The following is a 15,699-nucleotide window of genomic DNA, read 5'->3' on the forward strand; positions in this document are numbered from 1 at the left end:
GCCATTTCTTTTGCGTCAGTCCATAACTGTACTTCCAGACTCCTCCCCCCCACCTTGCCGCTATCTTGCTCCTTGCCCAAAAGATTGCTGAAGAAATGGGAGTGAGTAGTGCCAGCTTCTCTTGTGTCCCTATTATATGCAGTTCCTCATGAAAGGTTGCAGAACCGGTTCACAAGATCAGTAATTATTTTGTTGGAAAAACAATATGTCAACAGGACATAAAATATGAGTGCTGCTATTTTTGTGACAAATTAAGACAGTATTTGAAGACCTGGGGACAGAAGCTGAGAGCATGTCTTGCAGCTAAAAGAAAGGAGAACCAAAACAAAATGAACTTTTAAAATGCCAATCCAATAAACAGGATTAAAAAATGACAGCAGAGTAGTGCTCGTCTCTTTTTTAGCAGTGGAAGCCACCTCTTTAAGTTCTCACAAGCAGTTAGAATTGAACCTCTGAGGAAACTATATAAATAGTGCCATAATATTAAGTATAGCCATCATAAATTTGAGTTTATAACCTTTGAAAAAAAGAGTATTATGTTTAATCAGTGTAGTGTAGTCAAAGAACATATGGACCTCACTTTTAATTTGCTTGCTTTCAGATCTATCTGTCTTTAGAAAATTATCTTCTTGCTGAGTTAACATCACAATAATAACTTATTTCTGAGCCTATGGGAAGCATAGAATTAGCTGATGTATCAACAAAACTATGGAATTAGCTGATGTATCAACAAAACTGCTTGTTGCAGCATTCCTAGCTTGCTTATCAGATGGCCTGCACCCAGTACAGCAACAACAGGTAGGAATATTGCAGTTAAAATACTTTACCTCTCTGCCACTTGAAAGCATTTCCATTCAGAATATTTCTAGAATTATTAGCAAGAACACTGAAGGAGAGCAAGGAAGTAGAAGATAAGTTTGGGTAAGAGGGGGTTTGACCGAGTGGACCCAGGGTATGGTCAATGCATCATTGCAGGAGGGAGTGGTTCCAGCCGTCTTGAAAGAGGCAGTGATCCGACTACTCCTGAAAAAGCCCACCCTGGACACATTGGTTTGTGACAAATACTGACCAGTCGCAAATACCCCCTTCTTAGGGAAAGTGATTGAGAGGGTTGTGGCGAAGCAATTGCAAGTACTCTTGGATGAAACAGATTATCTTGACCCATCCCAGTCTGGGTTCAGGCCTGGTTATGGGACTGAATCGGCCTTGGTCACCCTGATGGATGACCTTTATCGGGAGAAGGACAGGGAGAGTGCAACCCTGTTATTTTTACTTGATCTCTCAGCGGCTTTTGATACCATTGACCATGGTATCCTGGGCTGACTTGGTGAGATGGGTATTGGAGGCACTGTTTTACTGTGGTTCCGATCCTATCTCCAAGGTAGTTTTTAGAAAATAGCATTGGGTGACTGTCTTTCGGCCCCCTGGCAGTTGTGCTGTGGGGTGCCACAGGGTACCATCTTGTCCCGCATGCTGTTAACATCTATATGAAACCTTTGGGAGCAGCCATCAGGAGATTTGGGGCGAGGTGTCAGCAGTATGCTGATGATACCCAGCTCTATTTCTCTGTAACATCTGAATTGGGAGATGCTGTGCAAGCCCTGAACTGCTGCCTGGTGGGCTGGATGAGGGCCAATAAACTGAGTCTGAATCCTAGCAAGACAGAGGCACTGCGGGTTGGTGGTTCCTGAGTTCGGATAATTGGTCAGTTGCCTGCTTTGGATGGGGTTGTACTCCCTCTGAAAGAGCAGATTCGTAATCTGGGGGTGCTTCTGGATCCATCTTTGTCGCTAGAGGCCCAGGTGCCCTCGGTGGCTAGGAGTGCCTTTTTCCAGCTTTGGCTGGTAAGACAGCTGCGGCCATTTCTGGACCAGGATAACCTGACCACTGTTGTCCACGCACTGGTAACCTCCAGGCTGGATTACTGTAATGCACTCTATGTGGGGCTGCCCTTGAAGTGGGTCCAGAAGCTGCAGCTGGTGCAAAATGTGGCGGCGAGACTGCTCATTGGGGCAGGTTATCATCAACATGTCACCCCACTGCTGAAAGAATTGCACTGTCTGCCCATTTGCTACTGGGCCAAGTTCAAGGTTCTAGTTTTGGTGTACAAAGCCCTATACAGCTTGGGACCAGGATACCTGAAAGACTGTCTTATCCCTTATATACCCAGTCAATTACTGTGCTCTGCAGGTGAGGGCCTCCTGCAGATACCATCTTATCAGGAGGTCCGTTCTGCACAAAATAGGAAACAGACCTTTAGTGTGGTGTCACCTACCCTGTGGAATTTCCTTCCCTTAAATATTAGACAGGTGCCATCTCTGCTATGTTTTCGCCACCTATTGAAGAGCTTCCTCTTTCAACAAGCCTTTTAAGTTGAGACCTATCCCAGTCTGCGTCTGTGTTGGAATTGCTTTTTAATGTTCTTAAACCTTTTTAAGGTGTTTTTAATCTTAGAAGATGTTCTGAAAGCTTTTTTTTAAAAGACATTTTGTTTTAAAGTGTTTTAAAGTTTGTTTTTATGATGTTTTAAAGTTTTTAGTGCTTTTGTTTGCTGCCCTGGGCTCCTGATGGGAGGAAGGGCGGGATATAAATCAAACAAACAAACAAACAAACAAATAGTTTCAATAGCTTTATTTTCCTCTTAGCTCTACTCACTTTTAGTCGTATACAACCCGAGTGGGCAGAAAGTAGATTGCAATAGAACCTCTGCCCATTTCGGTTAGACTACGCAATGCCTGCTGCTTGCTGGGATTCTTGCAAAAATAAAAATGCCAGCCTTGCTTGGATCCTGCTAGGCACTTCTGGTTTTCTTAAGCATGCATGCATGTCCAGGATTACTTAACATAGATTAGTTATCCCTTAATATTAAAGAGATCATATGTACTCTTGCTTTATAAAATTATAATCATAACTGGACCATGAAGATTCTAGTTTGCTCTTGTTTTTAAGTAGACTACAAAAAACTGAAGTCAAGCCCCACCCCATGTACACATACATTAGAGAGCTAGTATGTAGTGTCTTACTAGGATTGAGGAGGCTCATATTCTCACAGGGTGGGCCAGCCACTGTCTCTTTATATAGCCCACCTCACAGGGTTGTAAGGGTGGGATAACAAACAAACAAACACAAGAGTACAGTTAATGGACTGCACTGTAATACCACATTTCTCAATCATAAAATGTGCACGTGCAAATCTACTTGTGTGACAACAGGATGTACCCTTCTCTGCCCTCTACTAACCCTCCCTCTGGAACAAAGGCTACATTTGAGAGGAGAGGAAGGAAAAGTCTCATTGAACCAGCAGAAATCTGTCCCACTGTTTGGTGTGAAGTCATGCATTGTGGTATGTGGTTTTAGGTGTGAAACAAACAGGCCTTCTACATTAATATATAAATCTGAATGTATACAGTATATGTATGTGTGTGATATATTAACAGACATACTCACAAATAGACCAATACTTGCAGAAGGTTCCTATCTCCTACAGTTTTCCCCATCAGCAGCTGGAATGTAGCTGGGGCTCCTGAGATGCTTTGCGGCATCCTCTTTGGTCTCATAGGAAGGTTGTGGCTTGACACATTGACAACCCTCATAGCAACTCTCAGAAAGTTGCCTTGGGTATTTCAATAACTCCAGCCAATACCATCAATCCATAGGGCAATCTAAGATGCTGGTCTAGAACGACAGGGCCTTTGAACAGGTACCCATGCCCAGCTGGGATGGTGACTGTGCCTTTCCTCACATAGTGCAAAGTCCCCAAGGGCTGTTCTGTGTCCACACCATTCTGAGTGATGTGTTGGTAAGCTGCAGCACACGGTGCATTTTTAGGGTGTCTAGGGATCTCCTGCTTTCCCCAGCAAGAAATGGCCAACACTTTAAAAAGGAGGGAGTTAGTTCCAATAATCAGAGGTGGGATGGATAGACTAAGACCATTGTATGCAGCACCTCCTTGACTCCCACAACTTCTTCAGAAAACTCCACCTGAACAGTGATATAGCCTAGATTGGGTAGTTTGATTCACTAAGGCCCCATAAGTCCAGACGAGTGTTGGATTGTCAAGTGCAGTGTCATCCTTTCATAAGAAGGCTTGAAAGGAATAGTGACGTGAGACCCACTGTCAAGCACAGCTTTGCATGTGTGAACTTGTGTGTGAGTAAGAGCTGCAAAAGAGCATAATTCCATGTACGTGAAGATTGATTAGCATGAAACAAAATGACTGTGGAAAATGCCAGAAATTTCTATAATTGGCCACCAGAGGGAGTATAGTTGCTGTTAAATGTAAAATCCGTGAGATGAAAATTGTGGGAGGGATAAAGTTGTATAGACTACAGTACTAAGTTGAAACAGCTAGAGATACTTGGTGCTGATGTATTCTGGGTGGCCTATTATACTCATGTTGTTCCCCTGCCCCCGCTCAGATTACATTTGAGGTACGCGCACATCATCTTTGGCAATGGATCACTATGTTTCAAATAATAAATATGAAATATCTTCACATTTTAAATGAAATGTAAAAGCACCCAAAGATTGTACAAAGAGCCTATCTTAATTGCTTATCAATAGTTTTTGAGGTCAGATTCAAAACCAATTAGCTTCAATGAGTTTTTATCTAGCTTTACTTTTGCCACTCATTTGCATTGTGCAATGCAATCCTATTCATGTTTACTCAGAAGTAAACACTACTGTGTTCACTGAGGCTTCCTTCCAGGTAAGTGTGCATAGAATTGCAGCCTTAAGGCTATCAATGGCTGACGCAGTTTTCAACTAATACAGAGCTTCTTTTTTAAAAAGTATTATGTACATTAGTGATTCAAGTTTTCAGAGATTAAGTTGTGCCACTTAGCTGGAGATTTTGATTGTCTGAAAGTAAAAACAAAAACGTTTTCCTGTCTCTTAAAATCATTGAAAATGCCAAAATACTATTTGATTGAAAGGAACACTGAAGCAATATTTTATGTTCTTGAAAAATTATAATACAGGAGGAGAGAGTGACCTTTATGATGAGTTCCTGTGTCAACTTCATTTTTGTAATGTACAATTCTGTTTTTTGCTGGTGTTTCAGTTCCGTTTATATCAATTGAGGATGCAATCCTACATGCAGTTACTTGGAAGTAATTCCCATTGAACTCTATGGGACTTCATTTCTGAGTAGACATTGGGTGATATGCAACTCAAAGTATACCCACTGAAATTAATGAACCTACGTTATTTATGTCTTAGTTTCAGTGGGTCTACTCTGAGAACTAGCATTTAATACCCATTAACAGGATTGTGCTGTAAATCTATCTTTCCGTCTCTTGAGGTGTAAAACAGGCTTCTTCTCCTGATTCCATATTTCCAAAATACTGTGGCCAAATTAATTTTCAGCAGTCCAGCATGAACTTCAAAGTGATATGTAACTGACTGCAGCAAATATTTTCAATATATTATTTTTTAATACCCTGGTTTTAAACTTATTGTTGCACTCCACCCCGATCTCTGAGCGGTGCGAGACTTCCAGGGCTTCCAGCACTTATCCAAGGTTTAGTTTCCTTGGAAAGAAGGTTAGTGGAGACTGTGGTGACCTGTAGGGAATATGGTTGTTATTTACACATAGTCTCAAACTGAGCATAAGATGGAGGAGTTCTCAGCATTAACAGTCCATCAGATCTTGCTCTTCCATCAGGCTTGTAGGGAGGCGCCCCAAAACCCTCTCTGTGTGTCTTCCTAGTTCCCAGCTTCTCCCAGACCAGACTAAAAACAAGCCTCTCTTTGACTTCAGTATGGAGAGGGGGAGGAGCGCCTGTCTCCAGAAAGAGTTCCAATAGCAACAGAATATCTCTGTGCTATATTCTTACATATGCTAACGGTGGCCACTTGACAAACCCATTAGCTCACAGGCTACCTTAAAAAAGGAAACTTTCCACTGCAGATGCCACTTCGAGATTCAAGATTATAGGCTTGAAGGGCATCCAGAGAAATTGTCCATCTCAACCCTCAGTCCCATAACATTATTTATATGGAAGTCAATCATATTTTAATTCCAAGTAAATTTGCTTAGGATAGGGATTTTAGAAGATATGAATTGCCATGCTGGTCTGTTTAGCTCAGCATCTGGTCTTTGACACTGGTTAGTCAGATGTCCCAAAGAAGTTGACAAGCAAAACAAGATGGTGGCATCAATGTCTTATTATTTGAATCTAGCAGATAGTAGTGGTAAATATTCTCTAAATTAAGAGATACATCCAAGCTATTCTAGCTAGTGATCAGTAACAATGTCCTCTGTTGCCTCTGTTGAGTGTGCTCAGCTTGGCAAAATTCTCTGCGTTCCCACTACCCACCCCTTATCTATCACAACTTTCTTTTATTACAGAGGTTGGGAACCTTGTGGTCTTCCAGATGTTGCTGGACTAGAACCCTCATTATTCCTGACCATTGGCCATGCTGGCTGGGAATGATAGAATCCAACAACATCTGGAGGGTCACAGGCTAGCCACACCTGGAAGCTGTGCCCCAAGAGTATGTACATATTAAAAATTTTAAATAAAAAATGTAAATAAATGCATATTAGAAAGAAACAATCTGTATTTCACTGTATTTGCATGTTTTTGGATAAGGCAACTGCAGTTGCCCCCCCTTTAAAAAGTAAGTTTTTAGCATTTGTAAAACCCAAGATATGAAGCAACTAGGCCTGCTCGCTCCATTCACTAACCCCCCACCAACCACAACCCTCTGCCAGCCACAACCCCAACTGCAAGCCACCTGCTCCCCCCACCACACCCCAACCCCCACCTCGTCAGACATCTTCCCTCACCAACTCCCCCCCCAGGCATTCCCCTCTTTCCTCGCCAACTTGCTTGCCTTGCCTATTCTGCTTCCACTGCCGCTCTGTGTCACCACCTCCTCTGGACAAACTGGCCTTCTGCCCCCCCACCCAACAAGGCTACTGCCCCTGCCGCGTAACCACCACTGGGCTTAGGCCACCCACTTGCTTGCTCTCCAAGGCTGCCACCGCCGCCTTGCTTGCTTCCTGTGGCAGGCAATGTGAATGGCATGCAGATGGTGGGGCCAAATGCATTGATGCTGCAATTTGCAGTGCTACCTCTATGGCCCTGCAAAGTGCAGCATGACGCTTATGGTTTTATATATATAGAAAAGTACAGGTACTATACCCTTCATTTGTTTTGTGCAAACTAGCCTGTTTCTGCCTTTCAGTGTTTTTATCCAATAACTGAAGCCAAAACGATTGCCATCTATGAAAGCAGATCTAGCTAATTAGAGAAAAAGAAAGCTAGTATAGAAATTTGCTCTGTTCAGAGTGAAGCTCCAAGTGTGATTTCTATATAGCAGACAATTAAGCTACACCTTAGTTCTCTCTGCACAGATGTCACATTAGGAAGTTAACTCCCTCTGTACCAGCACACAGAAACATGTAATGTTCAGGGATGAGTCTTAGGCATATAAATGTAGTCGGTAACTACATTTCTTTTATTTAACTGAACTTAATCAAACATTTCAGAAAATAAAATTAATGATAAGTGGTTAAGGTGTTGGACTATGACCTGGGGGACCAGGGTTCGAATCCCCAAATAGCCATGAAGCTCACTGGATGACCTTGGGCCAGTCACTGCCTCTTAGCCTCATGAAACCCTATTCATAGGGTCGCCATAAGTCGGAATCGACTTGAAGACAGTACATTTACATTTTACACAATTGCTATGCTCTATCTACCTATATTTTTGTCAGCATTACACTAATGAATGCTTACAGGTGCGGCAGGCAAGGACAAACCACAAGGCCTGGAGCTCGGCCTCAGCAGGTAGGTGGGAGCCCTTAATAATTCTAAACTATTGATGCAGAGCTGAGAAACCCTATTAAAATGAACTACCTGAATCAACAAGGCTGTCTAGAATGTAAGCATGGTGATAGGTGCCTCTCAAAAAGAAGAGGGACAGATGCTCAAAGGAAGGGCTATTGATACTAAATCTTTCCTTTGAAGAAGATAAATTTATGAAGCACTCCTAAACGTTCCTAAATTGCTAACTTTCTCAATTATCAAAGAAAAAACAAAGCTACGTTCTATAAAATATTGAGCTATATTAAATACTTCAGTAAATAATATAACAAGGTAACATACATTGCAAATTTTGCAACAATTTTTATTAAACATAGTCTATCATTTAAGAGAAATAATTACAGGCTCATGTAATAGAACTACATCAATAGGAACAATTGCTATTTTTTTTAGCAAAGCCTAGTTTGTATTAAGAGAATCTGTGTGGTTATCTGTGCATGGTAAATGTATCTGTTAAAAATAACATTTTCTGTGAACACAACTTACTTAAGTAATTTACAAATGCGGGTTGATTCAGTCTAGCCAATTCAAGTTTTGGTTTGTATAACAGGAGGAGACACAGGTGTAATGGTTCAAGATAGGGAAATGGGGAGTAGTGATGTAACAGTCTGGTTTACAAATCTGGTCTGTCTCTGAAGGACATCACAAAAATGGAAAGATGCCTTCTGTTCTCAATATAATGATGTTAATTAGCTTGCTTTAGGTTTAGGGTAAGGGAAATCAGCTATGGGGCCTGGTCCAATGTCTCTGGAACTGGTCAAAATGGATGCAAAAAGAAGTGGGTATATTTGCCACACTAGAATGAAACACCCATTATCTTTTTAACCCATTTCTGCTGGTCTTCTCTGGTAGAGAAGTTATTGCTGCACTACAGAAAACAATTTAGGTATCTAGTATTTATATGCTGCATTGTTTAGGAGTACTGTAGCGTGTCAACTCAAAAACTAAAGATAGCAGCAAAAACAAGTATTCACAATCTTTCTAACTCAGCTTATTTCAAACCATAAAACACACCCTAAATTTCTAAACATTTTAAAATATTCTGCTAATGATAATGAATGTTGTTGTTGCATATTAAAGGGGGTGAGGCTGTGTTGTGTTGTTATCCTGGTGAGCTGGATTTTTTAAAGGGAAATGCAGGGAGGCTTTGAAATTGGTAGTAGATTTAAGGGCTAGAGGAAAGAACATCATTCCAGTGATGTCTGGACTCCAGGCCTAAGGAAGGTTAAATCTAGAATACAAATTTCTCAGAGGCCAGGTCTACCCAGACCATGTCACTATTCAGTCTCCAAATCTGTGAGAAATGGTAGACCGGTTTTCTAATGCTAGTTATATATATTCATTTGGCCTGGAATACAAGTTTCTCAGAAGCCATGGCTCCCCAGGCATTACCACTGCTCTGTTGTTTCTCACTGTAGCCAGTTCTTAAGTACCCCATCCTGGGATTGAACTTAATGGAGAACGAGCTAGAAGTGTATCATATGAATGAATTGTACAAAGGCCTTAATGATCTGAAAATCGCTAAAGAATGAAAATCTTTTTAGATTCTTCAGTGTTGTCTGCTGCTTAACCAAAGTGGTGGAATATATGTCTAGTATCCATTGTTGCCTCTACTTCAGCAGAATAAGAAAACAAGGAGAGCCGGACCAAAGGCTTATCTGCTTCAGCATCCTTTGCTCACAGTGACCAACTAGATGCCTACGGGAAGCCCACAAGCAGGACACGAGCACAATAGCACTCTCTTGTGTCTCTGATTCTGGAGGTACTGGGCGGTATCCAATTGACACATCCTGTCAGCACAAAGATTTCCACTTGCACAACGGAACTTCCCCTCACTTCTCTCCTGCACCCTCCAAATCTGTTCTAGGGGTTCCCCACAACCCTCTGGAGCAGATTTGAGGAGAGCACAGGGGCACACGGGAGGAGAGGAGGAAAAGTTCTGTTGCACAAGTGAAAATCCTTGCACTGACAGGTTATGTCAGTTGGATACCACCCAATATAGCCATCATAACTTGCAGCCACTGAGACTGTCCAGAACTGTACCTGATTCTCTTATCTGGGGACCTTTCCTTTGCTGAGCATTTGTTTCTAGCTGTAAGGAAGCACTGGAGTTGGAACAAGTATTTACATCCTGACCAGGGATATAGTTGTTCAGGGTCTCGGGGGGTCTTAGACCCCTTCCTTTTTTAGGAGCAGGGTCTCTAAGACTCGAGCATCCTATGAGCCAATCAGCATGAAAGGTCAGAGTGTTAATCACTGAAAAGAGTGTTCTAACATGCTTCCTTGTCTTTCCTGCTGATTGGAGCCAATCGGAGGGAAAGGAGGTGAGTCAGCCACTGAGAAGACTCTTCTCAGTAGCTAACATGCTTCTCTTTCATACTTATTGACTCCTAGGAACATCTGTTGCGGTGAGCAAAGGTATTAACAAGGATCTCATTCTCAACCCAGCAGCAAAAAGGGGGGGAGGGGAGGGGGCATGGCTGTGACTATCATGAAGGGACCCTGCACTTCTGAATATGCCACTACACTACTGATCCTGACTGATGAAGGGTCATAGTCCCTACTAGAGCATAAACATTGGATACATTCTCTGCCTTCATTGCTATCTGTGGCAATGCCTAGCTGTACTGGAAGAATCCCACCCTATTTAGGAAATGAACCCGTGCTGCAGATTTTTCTGCAACCAGTATGTACATGCTAGCATGGACATCTGTAGCATTTTGGGGGGGGGAGGGGAGAGAGCAAAATAATACTTCATCAGAGAACATACCTACCATTTGTTTTAAATCTGGTGACTGTGTAGTGCTGAAACCTGGGTAGACCAGGGCTTCATATGTCGGAATAAGTATCTTGAACTTGGAATTACTGTTGATGCTGGAGATGGAACCGTTTAAGTGGTAACATCATAGTGGGGTGATTTATTAACAGCAGCATAAGATTCTGCAGATTGTACCTCCCAGTACTACTTGCACAGCTGCCATTTCATCAACACTTTGTAGGAGAACAGAATAGATAACTACATAACACTATGATTATTCCTTCCCCCCAGCTCTGAAATAGTCACATTTACTGCTTATATATTGAGGCCCATCGTATAAATTTTCCACATTCAGGGAAACCTGGAATGACATTCTTATCTGTACCTCAGTTCCACCTGTTTACTGATATTTAATCTATTCATGGCAGGTGGCTCAACAGCAAGATAGGGAGCCCAAGTGTCGAGACGTCTATTACAGAAAAGAGTGACATAGGTGACCATTAGCATAAATACTGCACTTGCCACTGGCTTTAACTGGGCAGAATGCATGTTGTGCTACATTCTGGTGAAATATACCTGTCTAGGAATCTTGTGGTGCAATTACTATGTTGAACTGCTTAAAATTGTTCTTTGACTGAATTATTGTTATATTTTTAGCTATCTATTTATATTGACTGTAGTGCCTTCTAATCCTATTTTTGTTTATTATTTTCTAAGAAACAAGAAATAACACGGTTGGCTAATAGTGCTTAAAGCTAATTTAGATGAAACAGAAAACAATTCCACATACAGCAAGCAATTCTCACTGTAGTATGCTCAAATGCAACCAATCTTGTTCAATCTATTGCATTTCTCTATGGACTAGTTAATTGGCTTTGCTCAACATGGTTGCTTCTATTTTATACTTCTGATCAAATTTCAGTTTTCCACCAAGTTGCCCAGGCTTCATTAATTCATGAACATTGGCCTTGTGTTCTGCAATTGTATGCCTTTCATGCGGAAGCTCACTGCTCATACTACATTACTTCAAGAATGCCCAATCCTTTTCAACTGAAGGTTGCTTTAGCAATTTTTAGTACATTTATTAGCAACACTTAATCTACATCAAGTAAAACAAATTGCAGGATCTCTCCTCTTTAATACAAGGCACAGACACATATGCTTTGCGGCTGGATTCATTTGGTAGATGCAGACAATTTTCATACCATTTACAGTATTCAAATATTACAAATACCAGTGATTTTCTCCCTCCACAGGATGACCTAATGGGGTACCCATTATGGGACTAAGAATAGCCACATGTTTCATATGAGCATGACAAGCAGATTTATTGCAATGAATGTAAAGTGTGAATATCCTACAAAGTTAAATTTTGGAATGACTATAGTCCTTAGTATGCAACAGTAGGAAAATGCTGCAGTTGAATTAGCAGGTGGGTCAATCACACAGTTTCCCAATGACCACACCCTCTAATTTTACATCTCCACTTCCTCTGGTTGCTAGGGAACTGAGCATGCTTAGTTTTTTTAGCCAGCTGCAGTAAGTTCCATTAAAAAAATGACCCTGGAAGTGCTATTTTCACTGCCTATGGTTGCAAGGTAACTGGGCATGCACAGCTTTCATATTTCCTCAAGGCAGACAGTACAGAGGACCAAAAATTAGTGTAAACACTCTAAATTGGGAGTTCCAAACCTTTGTCCCTTACTGTACCTTCATATTGCCAATGGTCTTTGTGGACAAATGATTTTATTTTATTCCTGTTTTAGCAATTGTAATTTGCTGTGCTAGATGATCTTTGACTTTTACATATATTGATACTTCTTCAACTTTCACCTAAGCTGCTTAAGTGCCCCAGCAAGCTGAGGTTCAATGGCTAGCCTCCTAATGCATCTCCAAATAATCATCTGTGTTAAACTAGGTATCCAGCATGGCAATTACAAAGGAACTAGCTTGATAAGAACAGAAAAAGGTGTGTCCCCTATCTATAAGCAGACCACAAATTTCCTTGTAGGTTAATTAAAGTGAAGGGCATGAGGTGTTGCAATGAATCCTAAAACCTTTTTAAAGTGTTTCAATTAGTTATTCAGCTGTACAAAATTAAAAATTTGCACTGGAGCTCAACATTTATAAACCACATGTATGCTTTATTTGGACAAAGGGAATCTGGATGTGCAGAATGGGGGGTGGGGTGGAGAAAAAACATGGCAATTAACATTACAAGAAACTCCCTACAGAAGACCTGACTAAGGTTTGTCCCATACCTACAAGGAGAAAAGAGATTCCCAAGTGGAGAAAAATAACCATGAGGGTTTTGAGGTTTTGCAGTAAATCCTGAAAAACCAATGTGGGGTAATGAGCCTCCAGCAGGACTGCGCTAAAAGCACTTAAAAAAAATTATGCTGTGACATGCTAGGGTTATGCAGGCAGCAGCAGCAAAATTGGAACATGAGGGCATGAGTCTTGGGGGTAGGGATTGGGCCAATGAAGGGTAACAAGCCTCCAATAGTACTGTGCTAAAAACACACTTAAAAAAAATTATGCTGTGGCATGCTGGGTTCGTGCATGCAGCAGCAAAATTGGAACGTGGGAGACGTGAGTCTTGGGGGTGGGGATTGGGCCAATGAAGGGTAATGAGCCTCCAGCAGGACTGCACTAAAAGCACACTGTAAAAAACATTGTGCTGTGGCATGCTGGGCTTATGCAGGTAGCAGCAGCAGCAAAACTGGCAAAAGCTCTCAGTGTTTCCAAAATTTCCTCCTGTGTTTAACAAGGGAGTTCTGGAATAGACCTTCTAGATGGGTACAGGAGGGTCACATATGCCAAAAAAGGAACCCTACAAACATACGCCATTCCCAAGGACCTGCAACCAGCAAGACTCGCTGCCCTCTGTTTTCATTGCCCCAAAGGACAATGGATGCAAGATAAATCTAAGGGGCTGTTACGAGAATACAGGGAGAACCAGAGCTTGGAAGATTACTTTTAAAAAGTAATAAATTACAGTTACAATTACTTGGCCCCAAAAAGCAGTAATTACCGTTACAATTACAATTGCTCTGAAAGTAACTGATTACTTTACTTTTTCTCAAAAGTAATCACTACAATTACATTTCAGTTACTTTTTTAAAAAAAAATCCTACAAGGTGCTGGCCTTGGCTGCTGCACATCTAAGAAGCCTAAAACAATATTAAAAATAAACACACACACACAGGGGGTAGTAGAATAAAAAAAATTATCCATAAGATTAACATAATGGCATAACAGAATCTCACATCCCCCCAAGCAATGAAGATACCCCAACTCTTGAAATCAAATTTTACACTTGAAATGCTTTTATAATATGTTTCTGTTATGTCTCAAAAGAACAAGATGCTGAAAGAGCATGTCAGACAAGGAATGTCTTTTTACAGTCATTACGTCGCCACCAGTACTGAACAGGCGTTCTACTGCGGCGCTTGAAGGCATGCCTGTGTTGTGCTGCAAAAAACACCGCAGCACACGTGGAAAGCCATGGAGTGATGACACTTCCCTGCTGGGAGACCTCAGGTACCTCACCAGTTCCTCCTCAGCAGTGTCCACTGCTGACTTCTTGCCCTGGGGCAGAAAGTTAAAGAAGTCATCTTCTAAGTCATCTCCTTCCTGGTCTTTATCTGAAGACCGATCACTGTCCTCATTAAGTACACCCATCTTTATTTCAGCTTTCAACAAGGCTTCCATTGTGTATCTAAGAAAGAGAGAGGATATGTTAACACATATATGTTAGGAAACCATCATCTGCTCTTCATTTCCTGATGCTTGTCATGTCCCCTGGTTCAGGGTCCAGCCTGAGCCTGTGGATGATGACATGGAAGGTAGGAAGGTGACCAAGTCACCACACTCATGGGGCAGCACAGCAGACCCTTAAGGATTACCTGCAGCAACCCAAGGTTGTGATGAGGAGCCCCAGGAAGAAAAGGCCCAGCCCCTGCCTACCACCTTAAGCCCTCTGATGCCTCCCTCGAGACAACATTTCCCTTGGAGTAATCCACCCAAAGGGCTTCCCTAATGTTCTTACTTGTTGGTATGGGTGGTGGCCTGACACGATTCCAGTCGATCTAGTTTGAAGCGAGGGTGTACGCAGGCTGCCAGAAGAAGCAGATCCCTGCCAGATCCCCACCTCTCAAGGGTTGTCTGCTGCTGCTTCAGCATTTTGGGAGGAGGGGTGTCATGCATTGGTTCAGGAAAGCCACGTCTCCTTGCCTTTATTGCTTCTTCAATTGCTCTCAGCTTCTCAGGGTGTGCCCTCTGAGGAAGAAGAACAAAGCATGAATCCAAGAAAAAATGGAAGAGGAACTTCACAATTTAAACATAAATAGACAATGGACACTCTTTGAGGACCAGCATGACAAAGGCTTACCTCAAAATGTTTCTTCACATTGGATGAGGAGGAAACAGCTGATCTCAGATTTTTGATCCTTGGAAGGCAGTAATTGCATCGTACAACAACATTTTTCCCACTCTGGCTCACAAATGTACAAGCTTTCTCAAAGCCAAACCATGGTACTTGCTGTTCTGCAGATGTGGCTGTGGGCAACTGGCACTGCTTCATGCCCTCCTCCTCCTCGTGCACAGGGCCTCCTTTCTGAACCTCACTTTCTAGTTTTGCCTCCTCAGGATCAACAAGCTGTGACTCAAGTGGCCGCACTAACTGACTGCTGCTCTCAGCAGCAAAACCTGCAACAGGCATCTCTGTAATAAACAAGAGATAATGCTCCTATATGGGTGAACTTCAGCTGTGATGTGCCCCCATCTCTTCCCCATGCTGCAAGGTGCCCCAGTCAGAGTGGAAGTAAGCAGGTCGATAGCACAATTAAAAGAGATCCTATTTGCATCATTTTTGCTCACTGAATAACCCTGCCTGGGCCAGTCTAACCTACTATCTCACAGGGTTGTTGTGAGAACAAAATGAGACTAGGGTTCAAATCCCCACATAGCCATGAAGCTCACTGAGTGACCTTGGGCCAGTCACTGCCTCTCAGCCTCATGAAAACCCTATTCATAGGGTCACCATAAGTTGGAATCAACTTGAAGGCGGTACATATATTTTTTATTTTGAAGATGATGATTATGA

The 15,699-nt window shown here is 42.0% G+C and overlaps 1 long non-coding RNA gene across 1 annotated transcript in view; it reads left to right on the forward strand.

The window, feature by feature from the left end:
* Positions 1-15,699, forward strand: part of LOC133369911 (uncharacterized) — a 35,060-nt gene that overhangs the window by 1,510 nt on the left and 17,851 nt on the right. The window contains exon 2 of the long non-coding RNA XR_009759016.1: positions 602-798. This is a non-coding gene — a long non-coding RNA (uncharacterized LOC133369911). The remainder of the gene's footprint in view (positions 1-601; positions 799-15,699) is intronic.

Source organism: Rhineura floridana, chromosome 1, assembly GCF_030035675.1.
Source record: "Rhineura floridana isolate rRhiFlo1 chromosome 1, rRhiFlo1.hap2, whole genome shotgun sequence".
NCBI lineage: Eukaryota > Metazoa > Chordata > Lepidosauria > Squamata > Rhineuridae > Rhineura > Rhineura floridana.